Source organism: Somniosus microcephalus, chromosome 27 (genome assembly GCF_052327205.1).
Source record: "Somniosus microcephalus isolate GS21.2 chromosome 27, FLI_Smic_1.0, whole genome shotgun sequence".
Taxonomy (NCBI): domain Eukaryota; kingdom Metazoa; phylum Chordata; class Chondrichthyes; order Squaliformes; family Somniosidae; genus Somniosus; species Somniosus microcephalus.
In genome coordinates, this window is record NC_141013.1 from 14,717,665 (window position 1) to 14,732,715 (window position 15,051).

The window sequence follows — 15,051 nt, forward strand, 5'->3', positions numbered from 1 at the left end:
CGCAACATGACTATGGTACTGTCAGGGGCCTGCCACCCTGGAAAAATGTCCCAGCGTTGAGTCTGCTGTGACTGCTACCTCTAACGCCCTCAGTGTGGACCAGAAATTGAACTTGGCTTGTTCACTCTCCATGACTCATTTCCACTCCACATGTTGCATTCAAGCATTGGATAAATACTTGAAAAGGAAAAATTTACAGGGCTATGGCGAAAAAGCAGGGAGCGGGACTAATTGGAGAGCTCTTTCAAAGAGCCGGCACAGGCACAATGGGCCGAATGGCCTCCTTCTGTGTTGTATCATTCTATGATTAGATCTAGTATTTTACATGGTTGAGTAAAAGTGATAATTAAGTGTCTGGAGAGGTGGTATCTGTGTACACGGTGACACAATGTCACGATTGAGTAGAATACATGACGGATTCTGTGGTTAATGAGAAAAACGAGGACTTGAAACATTTCTGAGTGGAAAATGACATCAACCTTAAAATGGGCCAATTATATTTTTAAAGTAACTTTTTTTGAATGGAATGACTTTTCTAAAGTAAAAAAAAAATCAATTTTTCCAAAATGATCCAATTTTCAAACACAAGGAGAACACCAATTTTAAAATCAAAAAGCAGTGTCTGAAAAAAATGTCAAGCTTTTGACAATGAAACAAGACAAAGGCATCTCACAAAAGGCACTTGCTAATTTTTCTGTGGCGATTTAGGAACTAAATACAGGAACAAAATGTTTTTTTTGTAAGTTCTGCTGTCTCTTCTGTCTCTTTGCCCTCCATTCACCCACACTCTGTTTCTTTGCTCTCCGTTCATCCTTCTCTTTCTTTGCCATCCGGTCATCCACACTCCTTCAAGAACCTCGCTGACACCTTATTTTACTCACCTAATAGTTGACGTGTAGACTTCAAATTAGTCAATACCCATTTTGTTTGCTTGACAGAAAACCGCAAGCAAGGGAAAAGAGACATTTTTCAGTTGGTGGAATGCAGATGTGTCCTAGAAATTTGAGCTGGGACAAATTTATTCACATAAATGATTTGGTCATAGGTGCAAGACAAATTATATTAATGTTTGCGGATGGTAGCAAATTTCAGTGGCATAGCAAATTGTGAGGAAGCATGCTGAAGACTGCAGGATGGACAGTTTAGCAGAATGGGCAGATAAGTGGCAGACGCAGAGAAAGATGACATCGTACATTTTGGGAAAAAGAACGGTGAAAGGAAGCATACCTCAAATGGTAAGAATCTTAACAAAGGAGCAGAGCAATCTAGGAATGCAAATACACAGATCTTTACGGGTTTGAGGGCGAAAAGGGAAATGGGATTCAGGGTTTTATATATAGGGGCATTGAATATGAAATCAAGGAAACGATGTCGAATTTGTACAAGACATTGATTAGGTTGTTGTTGGAGTATTGTGTGCACTTTTAGGCACCTCATTAGTGGGAGGATATTAGAGCCATGAAAAGGGGACAGTGAAGATTCACAAGGATGAGACCAAGGATGAAAGCTTATATTTATGAAGAAAGGCTCAAAAAATGTTTTGGTCCACTGGAACAGAGAAGATTAAATAGGCATTTAATAGAGATTTTCAAAATTACAAAAGGTTTTGAGCGGGTAAATAATGAAAGATTATTTCCAATGGTTGGCAAATAAGGGGTCATAAACTCAGGATTATCACGGGAAGAATGAAAGGGGAAGTTAGAAAAAATGTTTTCAAATGTAGGGTTACTAGAACAAGGAATGTTTTTATCGCAAGTGGCTATGGAGGCAAAAGACTAATGTCATTTAAAAGGGAATAGGAAATTAAAAAAAGAATATGAAAGGCTACAGGGAAAGGGCTGGGAAATGGAATTTAGAGTAAATAGCTCCAGTCGAGGAGCCACCATGACACCGGTCTCTTTCTTTGAATATGATGAAGAAGGTCTTTTGGTCCTTTAGATCTCACCTTCCCGGAAAACCAAGTGGACCATCTTCTCATTATGGCTTTTAACATGCAGCTGACCTCGGTTTAACCTGTCAGCTGAAGAATGCCGCACTCTCGGGACTGCACTGGAGTGATGATGCTGTTCTTCGCCACTACTGCACTGGAGTGTCATCTGAGATTATATGCTCAAATCCACAACCTTTGACCCAGAGAGAAGAGTGCTACCAATTGAGCCAAGCTGACAACGCACTTGGAATGAGATTGGAATTGCTGCTAGCAATTTCAGGTGAAATCTGAAGGGAACTCTTTGACTTTCTTCTGCTGCACTTTGCTCCACCGAGTAACTACAATCATGAGTCTTCTGGATTTCAGGAAAAGAAGCAAGGATTTGGAGCACAGCCGAGCTCCGGTTTGTTCAGTCAGATGTATGTATCTGGAGCTGTGAGGTAGACTGTGATTTGTTGTCAAGTCTCATTTTACAACAACAAAATCACTAGTCTTCCACAAAGTGCCAGATGATTGATCAGCCAGTAACGTACCATCCAAAGCAAGGCCTAATCTCTTTGACCTTTAACCTTTTGGGCCCAATGAACTTTTGCTGATACAATGGAGGCTAAAAGGAACCAACATCCTATGAATTGTACATTTTTTCCTATATTCTTGGCATAGTTATGTAAATTGGAGACAGATCACAGAAATCACAGAAACCCCACAATGCAGATAGAGGCCATTTCGGCCCATCGAGCCTGCACCGACACATATCCCACCCGATCCCCGTAACCCCTACACCAACACATATCCCACTCTATCCCCGTAACCCCACGTATTTAATCCCCCTAACACTAAGGGTCAATTTATCATAGCCAATCAACCTAACCCGCACATCTTTGGACTGTGGGAGGAAACCGGAGCACCCGGAGGAAACCCACACAAACACGGGGAGAATGTGCAAACTCCACACAGACAGTCACCCGAGGCCAGATTCGAACCCGGGTCGCTGGCGCTGTGAGGCAACAGTGCTAACCACTATGCCACCGTGCTGCCTAGACAGACACACATAATAAACCTCAGACACAATGAGAGACAGACACACACATAACAGGTGAGACAGACATCACAGGTATGTGAGAGAGAGAGAGAGATCAATCAAAGACCTCATAGAACATCGCATGATTCAATTATTCAAGAAATAGGATCGGGTGCACTCGCCATGGGTTGAAGGTATAATATGGACAAAATAAAAATAAAATATATTTTCTTTTAGGCCCAACATATCCTGTTTGCTAATTTTGGAAAAGTAGCTGGAAGTGTAAAGCAGGGAACTAGTCCTTTATACTCATTAAAGTGAGGAATATCCCTTGCAGCTCTGAGTGAATAAATGGGCAAAAGCTGTTAGATCATAGAATCATAGAAATTTACGGCCACAGAAGGAGGCCATTCGGCCCATCATGCCTGAGCCAGAAAACAAAGATAAAAACAATTTCCCCCCAAATTTTCACCATAAACATGCCATTTATTAGTTTCCATGTGACTGATCTTTAAAAAAAACTTGGATTTAAAATAAAAACTGAAAAGCAAGTTCCCGGGAGTTCAAAAAGAACAGAACACGAAGACTGCTATGTGTTCAGTGGTGTGTTCGATTTTGTAAGTGTGTATGCAGAGCAAGCGACATCTCCTTTCAGTTAATAATTTCAGTCAGCGGGCAAGCTGTACCACTGGATGAGCGTGTCACCAGGCAAATGCGTCATCGGGCGTGCAACAGCCTTGGTGACCTTGTGTGCGAGTTTAAAAAAAATGTATTCTCATTAGAGGAGGCTTGTTTTCAGAAGCGGTCAGCTGAGTCACTGCACTTGCTGCTCGCAGTCTTTTTCATTTCAGTCGCCACTGACCTGGAAGAGACTGCTGATGAAATGAGGTGAAGATCACCCACCTCCCTTTACATTCACCAAACCAGAACAATGCACTGATTGATTCCATCGCAGAGAACAGCCTCAAAATAGTACCTCCTGTATCTTGTATTAAACAATGTCTCATGTAGGGTAATAGAACACTGCATCGGGTCATTTACGCTATAGTTGTGCCCCTGAGCGGGGACTGGACAGTGCTGGCCCCGTCATAAATGGTTGGGTCACCTTACTTAAATATCCATTGGCAGTTTAGTAGCACCAATCCTATGTAAAACAGGACTGGTTCACTGGGGGAGGGTGTGGGGGCTTTAAAACGGCAAGAATGAATGAAAATTGGGGGAGCAGCAGGTAAGTAGAAAAGTGATAGGCTCGGTGCGAGTTGAATGCCAGGTAGCAGTAATGAAGGGAGCAGGGCTGACGAGCACAATTTCAATGAGACTGGCCCTCTTGGATGAGATACAGCGAATGGTGGCCATGGAAGGAAATTGCAGAAAAATGTCTTGCACTCCATGTGGAGGGAGGTGGCAATGGCACTGAGTGTCATCTCTCTCATTCTCAGTTCTGCAGACCAGTGCTGGAAAAGGTTCAATCACCTGATGAGGGCTGGTAGTGTGACTCAGAGGCCACACTTTTTCTTCTTTTAACGCCAACACACTGTTCACACTCTAAAATTAATGCCTGCACATGTTACCCTTCACTGTTCACTGTGGTTAAGTGGGATAGTAAATCTGGATCAAACAATGTGTGCCACCATCTCACCTAACAGCAATTACTTGCATGCAATCCCATCCTCCAATTTGACAGCAAGGTACCAACAGAAAAATTATATCAGTTCGGAGGCATCCCATTCAACCCTGTTGCAGGAGAAATTTGCGCCCAATGCCTGTGAGAGCCAGAGGGGGCATTCTGGAACTCAGAGCGCTGACTTCTTACAAAGAGCGAGCCATGGAGTTGCCGGGGAGATACTCTGCTCTAGCCATGGGAGAGGCGAGATCGGTGGGGCAATGCAGCCAGCAGTTGAGAGGGTGCATACCTACACAACCACCATGGCATCTTTGTAAAACAACCATTAACTGCTGGTATAATAAATGGTATTATGGGGGAGGGCAGAGGATTATGATAAGGAGGAAGATGATGATGGTGGAGGAGCAGGAGGGAAGGAAATTCTTCCTCATAGACTATGAAAATGAGGATAGTGATATGGAGGAAGAAGATGTTGAGGATAAGGCTGACATGAATCAGTCATTCATGAAAGAAAGACATGAATAATACTGAGCAGCCTACGGGTGGCGCTGTCCGGGGAGAGTATAAATACTCGGGCACGGGCCCAGCTTGCGCAGGACATTCTTAATAGGAACTAGTGAAGGACACAACTAGACACCCATGTTGTAAAACAGTTGATTAAAGCTTTGTTTAATGCTTAGACCAAGTGCCTAGTAGTTTTCTTACGTCAAAGGCCATACAGGAGTCCCATGTTCCTCTGCTGCAACTTCTTTGATCTCACCCCTCAACCCCCATCATTCGCTTTTTCAATTCCAAAACACATGCTGCCAGATACTTTCCTCCAGGGGGATAGTGTCCATGATGATGTGGCACCGGGTGATTCACAGAGCACAAGGGAGCTGGAGGAATGGGGAGTGGATGAGGATGTGCCAGCTTCCTAGCGGAGGCCAAAGAGCCCATGGCTTTATACTCATGGGCATCACATCTCATAGATACTCACCTGAAAAAAGGGTGTGCAGGCTCTGAGGTCAGTGTCAGAGATGTGCAGCAACTGATGGCTGTGAATCGTGTCCACAGGCCTCATTTGCGTGAACATAAGGAAGGCTTGTTCTTCATTGCAGGTATCAATAGAGTGTATGGCAGCTGCATTGTGATCTGCAGCAAGCCCCACCTCAGAAATGGCCCAGGACTAGTTATTGCCTCCTCCTCCACAGAAGCACAGACTGCTGTTCTGGGTAAGGGACAGATTAGAATCCTCATAACTGCCTTCAGACCTTTGGTAGCTGTAATACAGGCTGCTGTCTCTCAGGATCGGATAGCTGTCATAAGACCAGCCAGCCTGCTGATCAGCAGGGACCCACAGATCTATGGCCCACTGGAATGGTGACGATTGGAGGCATGAGGCTACCATTTCTCAGGACATCAGCTTGCGCCAGGCATCTGGCCTTCCCCTCAGGGCACCACACCAGTGGCACGCAGGAGGTGACACTAGGCTGCCCAGGCAGGAACTCCAGAGATGTTGCCTACCAGGAGAACGTTACCATGCGATGATGCACACCTCAGTTCCATGAGCCTTTTGTACCACAGGAGCAACCAACCATGTCTCAGAATATCGACCCTCAGTCTACACCTAGGAGGAGGTATAGAAAAGGAGAAAGAAGAGCCTCTTTAGACATCTATGGAAACTATGGTTTGAGGAAAGAATAAGGTTGGAGCTTTTGGTATTAAAGGAAAATGTTCACCTATGTTGTGCTTTGTTATTATTCATGGTAATTATAGTCATACAGGAAAAGTTGCACTTATTTCATGCTGAATTATTCAATCAAATGACTAAGACTTACATGGTCATGCAGGGCCAAAGAAGTATGATGTGATGTTCTAGGATGGGTACTGGATTGAAGGATTTGTCATTTATTTGAAGGTGGGGAGGGGAAGGATGAATGGCAGTGGTGACACAGTGGTAGACTGTGTTAAACAAATGAGAACACTCCTTTGATCAGTTATGCGCCGATGTCTCTTACAGCTGTCACTGAGGAATTCCTAGAGTGGTCATCCTGCTGCTCTCCGCCATGTTGTTGTCCAACTTCCAAAGCAGATAGGGGCACCTTCCCAGGGATTTCCATGTTCAGGCCTTTTTGGAGGGCACAGCAGGCTACAACTATGTGGAACACATGATCTGAAGCATGTTGCAGAGCCCTCTCCTGATCTATCAAGGCAGGAAAAGGGTGAAAATGAGTGACAGAGAACAAATGAGTATCTTTGTTCAGTGCGGAGGAGTAATTTTATGCAATTTATGATATTATAATGATTTTATGAAATCATGCTCCCAGGATGGAGCCTCCAATGGCCTCATAGGGACACCATTGTGGGCAAATATTGGAGGGGACCACAGGCCCAAATTGCAGACACGCATGTCCACCGAGCAAGGTTCCACAGCAGGAGCGTAATCTTAAAAACTTCCAGACAACCAAAAGCTGGGCAAGTGGCAGCACTACAAACTTCACAGAATGTAAAGCCCACTCCTAATTAGCTTCAGTTCTATGTTCAAAATCTATTTGTCAGAATGTCCAGCTCTTTCTCTCTCCCACTTTCCTTCTGAATCTGTCTCCCCACTACCTCCCTCCACTCTCCCCATCACCCTCCACTCCTCCCCCACCTCCCTCCACTCTCCCCATCTCCCTCCACTCCTCCCCCATCACCCTCCACTCCTCCCCCACCTCCCGCCACTCCACCCCCATCGCCCGCCACTCCTCCCCCATCTCCCTCCACTCCTCCCCCATCTCCCTCCACTCCACCCCCACCTCCCGCCACTCCACCCCATCGCCCGCCACTCCTCCCCCATCTCCCTCCACTCCTCCCCCCACCTCCCTCCACTCCTCCCCATCACCCTCCACTCCTCCCCCACCTCCCGCCACTCCTCCCCATCTCCCTCCACTCCTCCCCCACCTCCCGCCACTCCACCCCCACCTCCCGCCACTCCACCCCCATCGCCCGCCACTCCTCCCCATCTCCCTCCACTCTCCCCATCTCCCTCCACTCCTCCCCCATCACCCTCCACTCCTCCCCCACCTCCTGCCACTCCACCCCCATCGCCCGCCACTCCTCTCCCATCTCCCTCCACTCCTCCCCCCACCTCCCTCCACTCCTCCCCATCACCCTCCACTCCTCCCCCACCTCCCGCCACTCCTCCCCATCTCCCTCCACTCCTCCCCCACCTCCCGCCACTCCACCCCCACCTCCCGCCACTCCTCCCCATCTCCCTCCACTCCTCCCCCACCTCCCGCCACTCCACCCCCATCGCCCACCACTCCTCCCCCATCTCCCTCCACTCTTCCCCATCACCCTCCACTCCTCCCCCACCTCCCGCCACTCCACCCCCACCTCCCGCCACTCCTCCCCCATCTCCCTCCACTCCACCCCCACCTCCCGCCACTCCACCCCATCGCCCGCCACTCCTCCCCCATCACCCTCCACTCCTCCCCCATCACCCTCCACTCCTCCCCCACCTCCTGCCACTCCACCCCCACCTCCCGCCACTCCACCCCCACCTCCCGCCACTCCACCCCCACCTCCCGCCACTCCACCCCCACCTCCCGCCACTCCTCCCCCATCTCCCTCCACTCCTCCCCACCTCCCGTCACTCCTCCCCCACCTCCCGCCACTCCACCCCCACCTCCCGCCACTCCACCCCCACCTCCCGCCACTCCTCCCCCATCTCCCTCCACTCCTCCCCACCTCCCGTCACTCCTCCCCCACCTCCCTCCACTCCACCCCACCTCCCGCCACTCCTCCCCCACCTCCCTCCACTCCACCCCACCTCCCGCCACTCCACCCCCACCTCCCGCCACTCCACCCCCACCTCCCGCCACTCCACCCCCACCTCCCGCCACTCCTCCCCCATCTCCCTCCACTCCTCCCCCACCTCCCGCCACTCCTCCCCCACCTCCCTCCACTCCACCCCATCTCCCTCCACTCCTCCCCCTCCCTCCTCTCCTCCCCCCACCTCCCTCCACTCCTCCCCCCACCTCCCTCCACTCCTCCCCCCACCTCCCTCCACTCCCCATCTCCCTCCACTCCTCCCCCCACCTCCCTCCACTCCTCCCCCACCTCCCTCCACTCCCCCCACCTCCTTCCACTCCTCCCCCACCTCCCTCCACTCCCCCCACCTCCCTCCACTCCTCCCCCACCTCCCTCCACTCCTTCCCCACCTCCCTCCACTCCTCCCCCACCTCCCTCCCCTACCTCTCTCACCCCCACTCCCCCCATCTCCCCCCCACTCCCCCATCTCCCTCCACCCCCACTCCCCCATCTCCCTCCCCCCCACTCCCCCATCTCCCTCCCCCCCACTCCCCCATCTCCCTCCCCCCCATCTCCCTCCCCCCCACTCCCCCCATCTCCCTCCCCCCCACTCCCCCCACCTCCTTCCACTCCTCCCCCACCTCCCTCCACTCCCCCCACCTCCCTCCACTCCCCCCACCTCCCTCCACTCCTCCCCCACCTCCCTCCACTCCTTCCCCACCTCCCTCCACTCCTCCCCCACCTCCCTCCCCTACCTCTCTCACCCCCACTCCCCCCATCTCCCCCCCACTCCCCCATCTCCCTCCACCCCCACTCCCCCATCTCCCTCCCCCCCACTCCCCCATCTCCCTCCCCCCCACTCCTCCATCTCCCTCCCCCCATCTCCCTCCCCCCCACTCCCCCCATCTCCCTCCCCCCCACTCCCCCATCTCCCTCCCCCCGACTCCCCCCATCTCTCTCCCCTCCTCCCCACCTCCCTCCCCTACCTCCCTCCCCCCCCACTCCCCCATCTCCCTCCCCCCCACCTCCCGCCCCCCCACTCCCCCATCTCCCTCCCCTCCACCTCCCTCCCCCCCCACTCCCCACCTCCCTCCACTCCTCCCCCCACCTCCCCCGGTTTCTGCCTCTCTGTAAACCGACGCTACATATGCAACAGGATTTCTCTTTGAACAGTAAAGTTTGATTGATGAGTCAGTCAGCGCTGTAGGCCCAGCAAGGGGCCTGCTAATGTTGAGTGCGGCTGTGACTATTATAAGACAAGGAAGGAGTTCTTCCACTTACAGAGGCAGGAGCTGTTTCTTTGCACAGCTGTCTAATTAATGGCACACTTATGTTCTTGCACTAAGGCAGAAAACTGGCTGATACTCAATGTGTCTTGTTTATTTTGTAGCTATTTGTACTGAAGGAAAATATCTGCGTCAGCCAGGCTGATCTGTTGATAATTCACTTTAATAACAGGCTGCATAAAAAAAATGGGCCACTAATGCTTTTTGTGTTCCTTAGCAGTTCAGTTGGGAACCCGCTGCCAAAACCCTCCGTTGCCCTTAGACTATCTGTGACCTCCGCCTGTAGTGCTGTAATCTCTCTGTTTGCAGTGTGGCTGCTTTCACTGGAGTTGCCTTCGGTTCGGATTAAATGGAAATTAAATACATTAAGAACCACAGGCTAAAACAAGGGATTAACCGACTTCTGTTAATGAAGGAAAGGATAAGAATGGAAAAGTACTTGACATTTGGAAGATGAGATGAATTTGAATACACAATTACTGCTGTCTGTAATGTATGAATGCTGCTAGATGTGGAGCAGATTTCATGCCATTTAGGGTTAGTTAAAAGGCCGTGTTTATGAATTCACATTGGTTGTTCACAGCTTAGGTTTGTAAAGGTAAGATTGATATGAAGACTAAAGATGAGACTTCCACGTCGACACTTTGGCCGAACACACCAGGAGCACGTACTGGGAAATTGCACAACCCCAACCCATAATATTCAGTCTATAGAAAAATCACTTGTATTCGTAATTCCTTGTTATTCGTACCCAGCATGCGGTAACAGTGTCACAGTGGAAAATCTCCCCTTATGCCTTGAAGACAAGTCAAGAAATCTCCCTCTCTAGTTCCCCCCCCCCCCGCCACTCCTACTGAAGGATGGACTCTCACTTGGGGTACAGTTCCTCAGGGTCTTTCAGGCTTTCTTCATGCATGAGCCTAGACACTGAATATCAGTAGGACATTTGAGTGTCGAGGGCGTTATAGCCAAGTCCAATCTTGTCCTCAGCTGGGGTGCGTTGTTAGGTGGGAGAAATATCATCTCTGCACTAGGTGTAGCAAAGTCACAAAAAGGATCAGGTCACCATTATTTCCTATCCACTGTTGACTGATCTGAGCAGACAGTATTCCATCCTTTGTCTTCCTAATCCTGTCAGTCAGTGTCAGCATGACCTTTGGATCCATTTGTTTGGGTGAATTAAACACAAGAGATGATTTTTTAAATTCCATGTATTCATATTAAAATCTTACCATGGAAAATGTTTTTTTCTCTTCCCACTCCAACCATCCTGACTCCTGACTGTACCAGGTGTTGTACGGCAGCTGAGCATCCATATCCTTCCAGCCGTCCTCACTCAATCGTCAGATCTCTGATATTGTCATCGCTTAGGGAAACTAAGAGTGAGATTTAAAGGGGGAGTAATGGGTTAAAACGATCCAAAACAAAAGGAGTCACATTTTATAATTGTATACAAATAATTCTGTTCCTTTCTGCCCTCATTTTTCCTTCTTAAAGATTCTCCCATCAGCCCACAAGCTCCTCCAGCCACGAGCAAATCAACCACTAACTGGTCAAAAGCTTTGCTCAACTCAAACTTAATGTTCTGCCTTGAAGCTGGCACTCAATCCAAAGCTGCACTTGGTCCACCTCGGATTTATGTACTGCCTAATTTTACAGTTTTATTTCAATTAACACTTATTGAATTAAGAGGAAGTAATGTCATTGGGAGAGGGGAGTTTTGCACTTTTGTTACTCATGCTTTGTCACCCATTGTCATCATCAAGCACTCCCTGGTCAGGTGTAAAGCTGGTTGGATGCAGAGTAAAGCTCCCGCTACACTGCCCCATCAAGTACTCCCAGGTCAGGTACAGCATGGATGAGCTACAGAGTGAAGCTATCACAACATTGTCACTTCAATATACAGGAAACTCTTTATTATCTGGCACCAACGGACCGGCGTGGTGCCGGTTTATCAAAAAGTCCGGATTACAGAGAGGTATAGTTTAAAAGGTACGAGAGCTCCATACACAGCAACAAATCCAGGCTTCCCTGTTGCTTAGCAACATGTGCAGGAACTCCGGCCACAGACCAAGCGTCCCTGTTGCTTAGCAACAAGTGCACGAACCCCAGTTACACAGCCACAGACCCAGGAACTGCCACTAATATGAAGTAAAACTTACCTGAACCTACTCCTGAATTTTGCCGGTTAACAGAGATTTCTGGTTATTTAGGTGCCGGTAAATCAAGAGTTTCCTGTACTTTAATCCAAATTCAAAAGAGCTCCAGTATGACTTTACCTACAGTAGCATGTCAATTGGTGCAGAACTGGGGTCAGCATTTTGCTCTGGGGCCCATTACATCCAGACTCAGGTTTGAAACTGACTATAGCAAGCAGACAAGAGGAGATTTTCATCCCATTTCCCGGAGCTGGATTAGAATCTAATTCCAGAGAGGAAAGGTTCATGCTAAACTCACTGCAGTCCTCCCCACCTTTATTTCTCCAGTTCTAGTACCTGATCGCTGATACTCCAGCCTGACTCATGTCAAAAGAAATATTTTGCAAAACAGAGTGCTGGTACTGGATAAAGCAGCCCACAGGGAACCAGTTGACCTTTAGCGAGATGGGAAGAATTCACTCCAAGCTGTAAATTCCTTCAGAATGATTCGAGACCCAAAATGTAGGAATGAATTTTCACACAACACCTGTACCTGGGATTAAAATTACACACACACACTAAATCATTTTATACGACGTCAATCAGAATCTGTTTAAGTCTCCACAGCGATTAACACAAACGGTAACATCTTGACTAAGACAAGAACAATTGGCTTCTAATGAGTTTTACGTCAGCATATATGAATAAATTAGCATGATTACATAACTGAGGTTTCACTTATTCTTCCTTTACTCTATTCTACAGACTTCTCCACCCCACCCAACCACCCCTCCATACTAACTTTACTGCTTAATTCCTTCTGCTCCATTCTCTCCTCTTCCCCGAAGGTACTGGTTCTGAAATTCGGTGGGTTCTCCCAGTCTCTCACTCTAACTTCCATGGGAGACCAGTGGAATCACGAGAAACCATGTAAATGCCCGTTTTCAGCCATTTGCACAGTTTCTCCCAGGGTTTCGCTGATCCCCCGCCAAAGTTAAGGCGAGAATTTGGGAGACCCCCCCCACAGAATTTCCAGGTCACCGACTCATGCTGCGGCACAGCTCTACGAGTGCCAGCTGCCTTCCATTATCTCAATCTCAACAAAGTAACCGTTTTAAGAAAACGTAGCACCTCTACTTTTGCCTGTAAATCACCAGTCCTTTAAACTTGGGATGCAGATGCTGCAAGTTACCGTTAGTTCACCTGGTTTATTGCCTCAAACCCCACCTGTACCAGGTTGACAAGATGAATTGTCGTGTTATCTAATTCACTGTCTATTGAAAGCCATAAATGGATTATATTCCGTTAACTGGAATGACCTGATGAAAATAATTCCATTTCCCCCTAAAACCCAAGCTTTTATTTCAGAGCTAACAGGCAGATCAGTAAGAGTCTCTGATGTCTGCACTGATTCTCTCTGCTGCAGGCAGCTTTCCAGGAACATTTCTTGGCTCGTTTTAGTGGCGATGTTAATTGCTCTCAGGTGCTATCACACCTTTCACTGTATTGCACATTATCAGGAGGAAGTCATGCCAGAAAGCTACTGATTGCACCAATAATAAGGGGGACTCATGGCCAGGGAGCATCTGCTTGGCTGCATTGTTAAAACGGATTGAGAAGTAACTGCTCGGCCTGTATCTATATTGAGAGTGGCTGCTCAGCTGTTTTTGGATCAGCCTGTCCGAATTTCGAGGAAGCTGCCCAATAACTGTGAAAAATGAAAATTAGACAGAAATTGTAAACAGGTTATCTGGTCATTGCTGGTTGTGGGAGCTTGCTGTGCACAAATTGGCTGCATTACAATAGTGACTACCTTCAAAAGTACTTCACTGGCTATAAAGCACCCTGGGATGTTCTGACATCGTGAAAGGTGCTATATAAATGCAAGTTCTTTCTATTGTCCAATATATAATACTGGATTTTTAAAAAGGCTGTGTACACATGCAAAATTGTCTGGTTGTCAGCATGTGAGATAATCTCATCATGCTTCTGAATAACTAGTGCAAACTACACATACAAGAGAGAAACTACAGGAAACTTTGTGCCATCCGGCACCGACGGGACCGAGCTGTTGCCGTTCCCTCAAAACTGCCGGACAAACCAGCGCTAATGTTGAAGCATACGGAGCTTTTCAGCTCTGTATCTGGCAACAAACACTGTTGCTTAGCAACAGCTTCTAAACAGTCGGCCATACCTTGGAAGCGTCTCTGTAGCTCAGCAACAGCTTCAAAGAGACTTTGCAGAGCCCAACTGTTGAAAACAAAGCCACGAGAAGAAAAAAAAGTCACGAGAAGAAAAAAAACCTAACAAAACGGCTCCTGATTTTTGCCGGTGGCTCGAGCTTGCCGGACATTTAGCCTCCGGATAACACAAAGTTTCCTGTACTCTGTCTTGCTCTGGGTTTGTCTTGGAAGAAGGTTATGACTCCAAATGTAGAATTAAAACTCAGATCGTGAGTACAGAACTATTGGACATGGTGGCAAAACTAACACTGCTCAAGTGAGACTAGAGATTTGGGAGAATTTATTCACCCACAGAGCAATGGATGTGAATCAGACTCCCAGAAAGAACAGCTCAGACTGAAACTCCTTCAAAATAGCATTGAATCTGTTGGAAATGAATTAGAAATGAGTTGGGGCAGGTAGACAGATAATCAAATATTCAAGAACAATAGTCTCTGTGCTGCTGGGAGAGAGATCTATGGATGGCAGCTGGCTAGAGTTGGATAGTGGAGATGTGAAGATGGATCAGGGAGTATTTATACAGAGCTTTCCCTCGGGAGATTAAATGGGTAGGTAGATGTACATGGGCCGTGGTAGGAGATATAATGGGTGGGTAGTGTCCATGATAGGGTATATTGTACCTAGACTGTGGAAGGAGGCATTAAATGGGTAGAGTCCATGATAGGGTAGATGGTACATGATACATGTGCTGTGAAAGAGCAGGCTTGATGGGCTGAATGATTCTCATTCTATTCTTTTTTGTGCTGTTATGTTAAAGCCTGAGCATAGAAACGTAGATCTAGTAATTCATTCATAGGAAAGACCGTGTAAACAATTCTTCAAAAAATGAACGGCAGACATGAGCCATCATGACACAAATTGCATTTTACTCCATCTGACTGCACTGTCCTGTTAATTGAAGATCATTACGCACCCTGACATACAACAAGAGGAAAATGCAACCTCTTCCTTGGGTTATAATCACATCTGGCAGAGGACAGCACATCTGTTTGCCAATTAGTGCAACTCAGTGTCCTGCAGGCCTGTGGAGAT

At 48.0% G+C, this 15,051-nt stretch overlaps 1 long non-coding RNA gene across 2 annotated transcripts in view; it reads right to left on the reverse strand.

Moving 5' to 3' along the window:
- LOC147100003 (uncharacterized) overlaps window positions 1–15,051 on the reverse strand; it is a 37,277-nt gene that overhangs the window by 7,526 nt on the left and 14,700 nt on the right. The window contains exons 3-4 of one of the 2 annotated variants that reach the window (XR_015073815.1): window positions 10,871–11,014; window positions 6,576–6,760 (exon numbers count right to left, since the gene is read on the reverse strand). This is a non-coding gene — a long non-coding RNA (uncharacterized LOC147100003). Of the gene's footprint in view, window positions 1–6,395; window positions 6,761–10,870; window positions 11,015–15,051 lie in introns of both variants that reach the window. The other variant, XR_015073814.1, reaches the window with a different exon arrangement.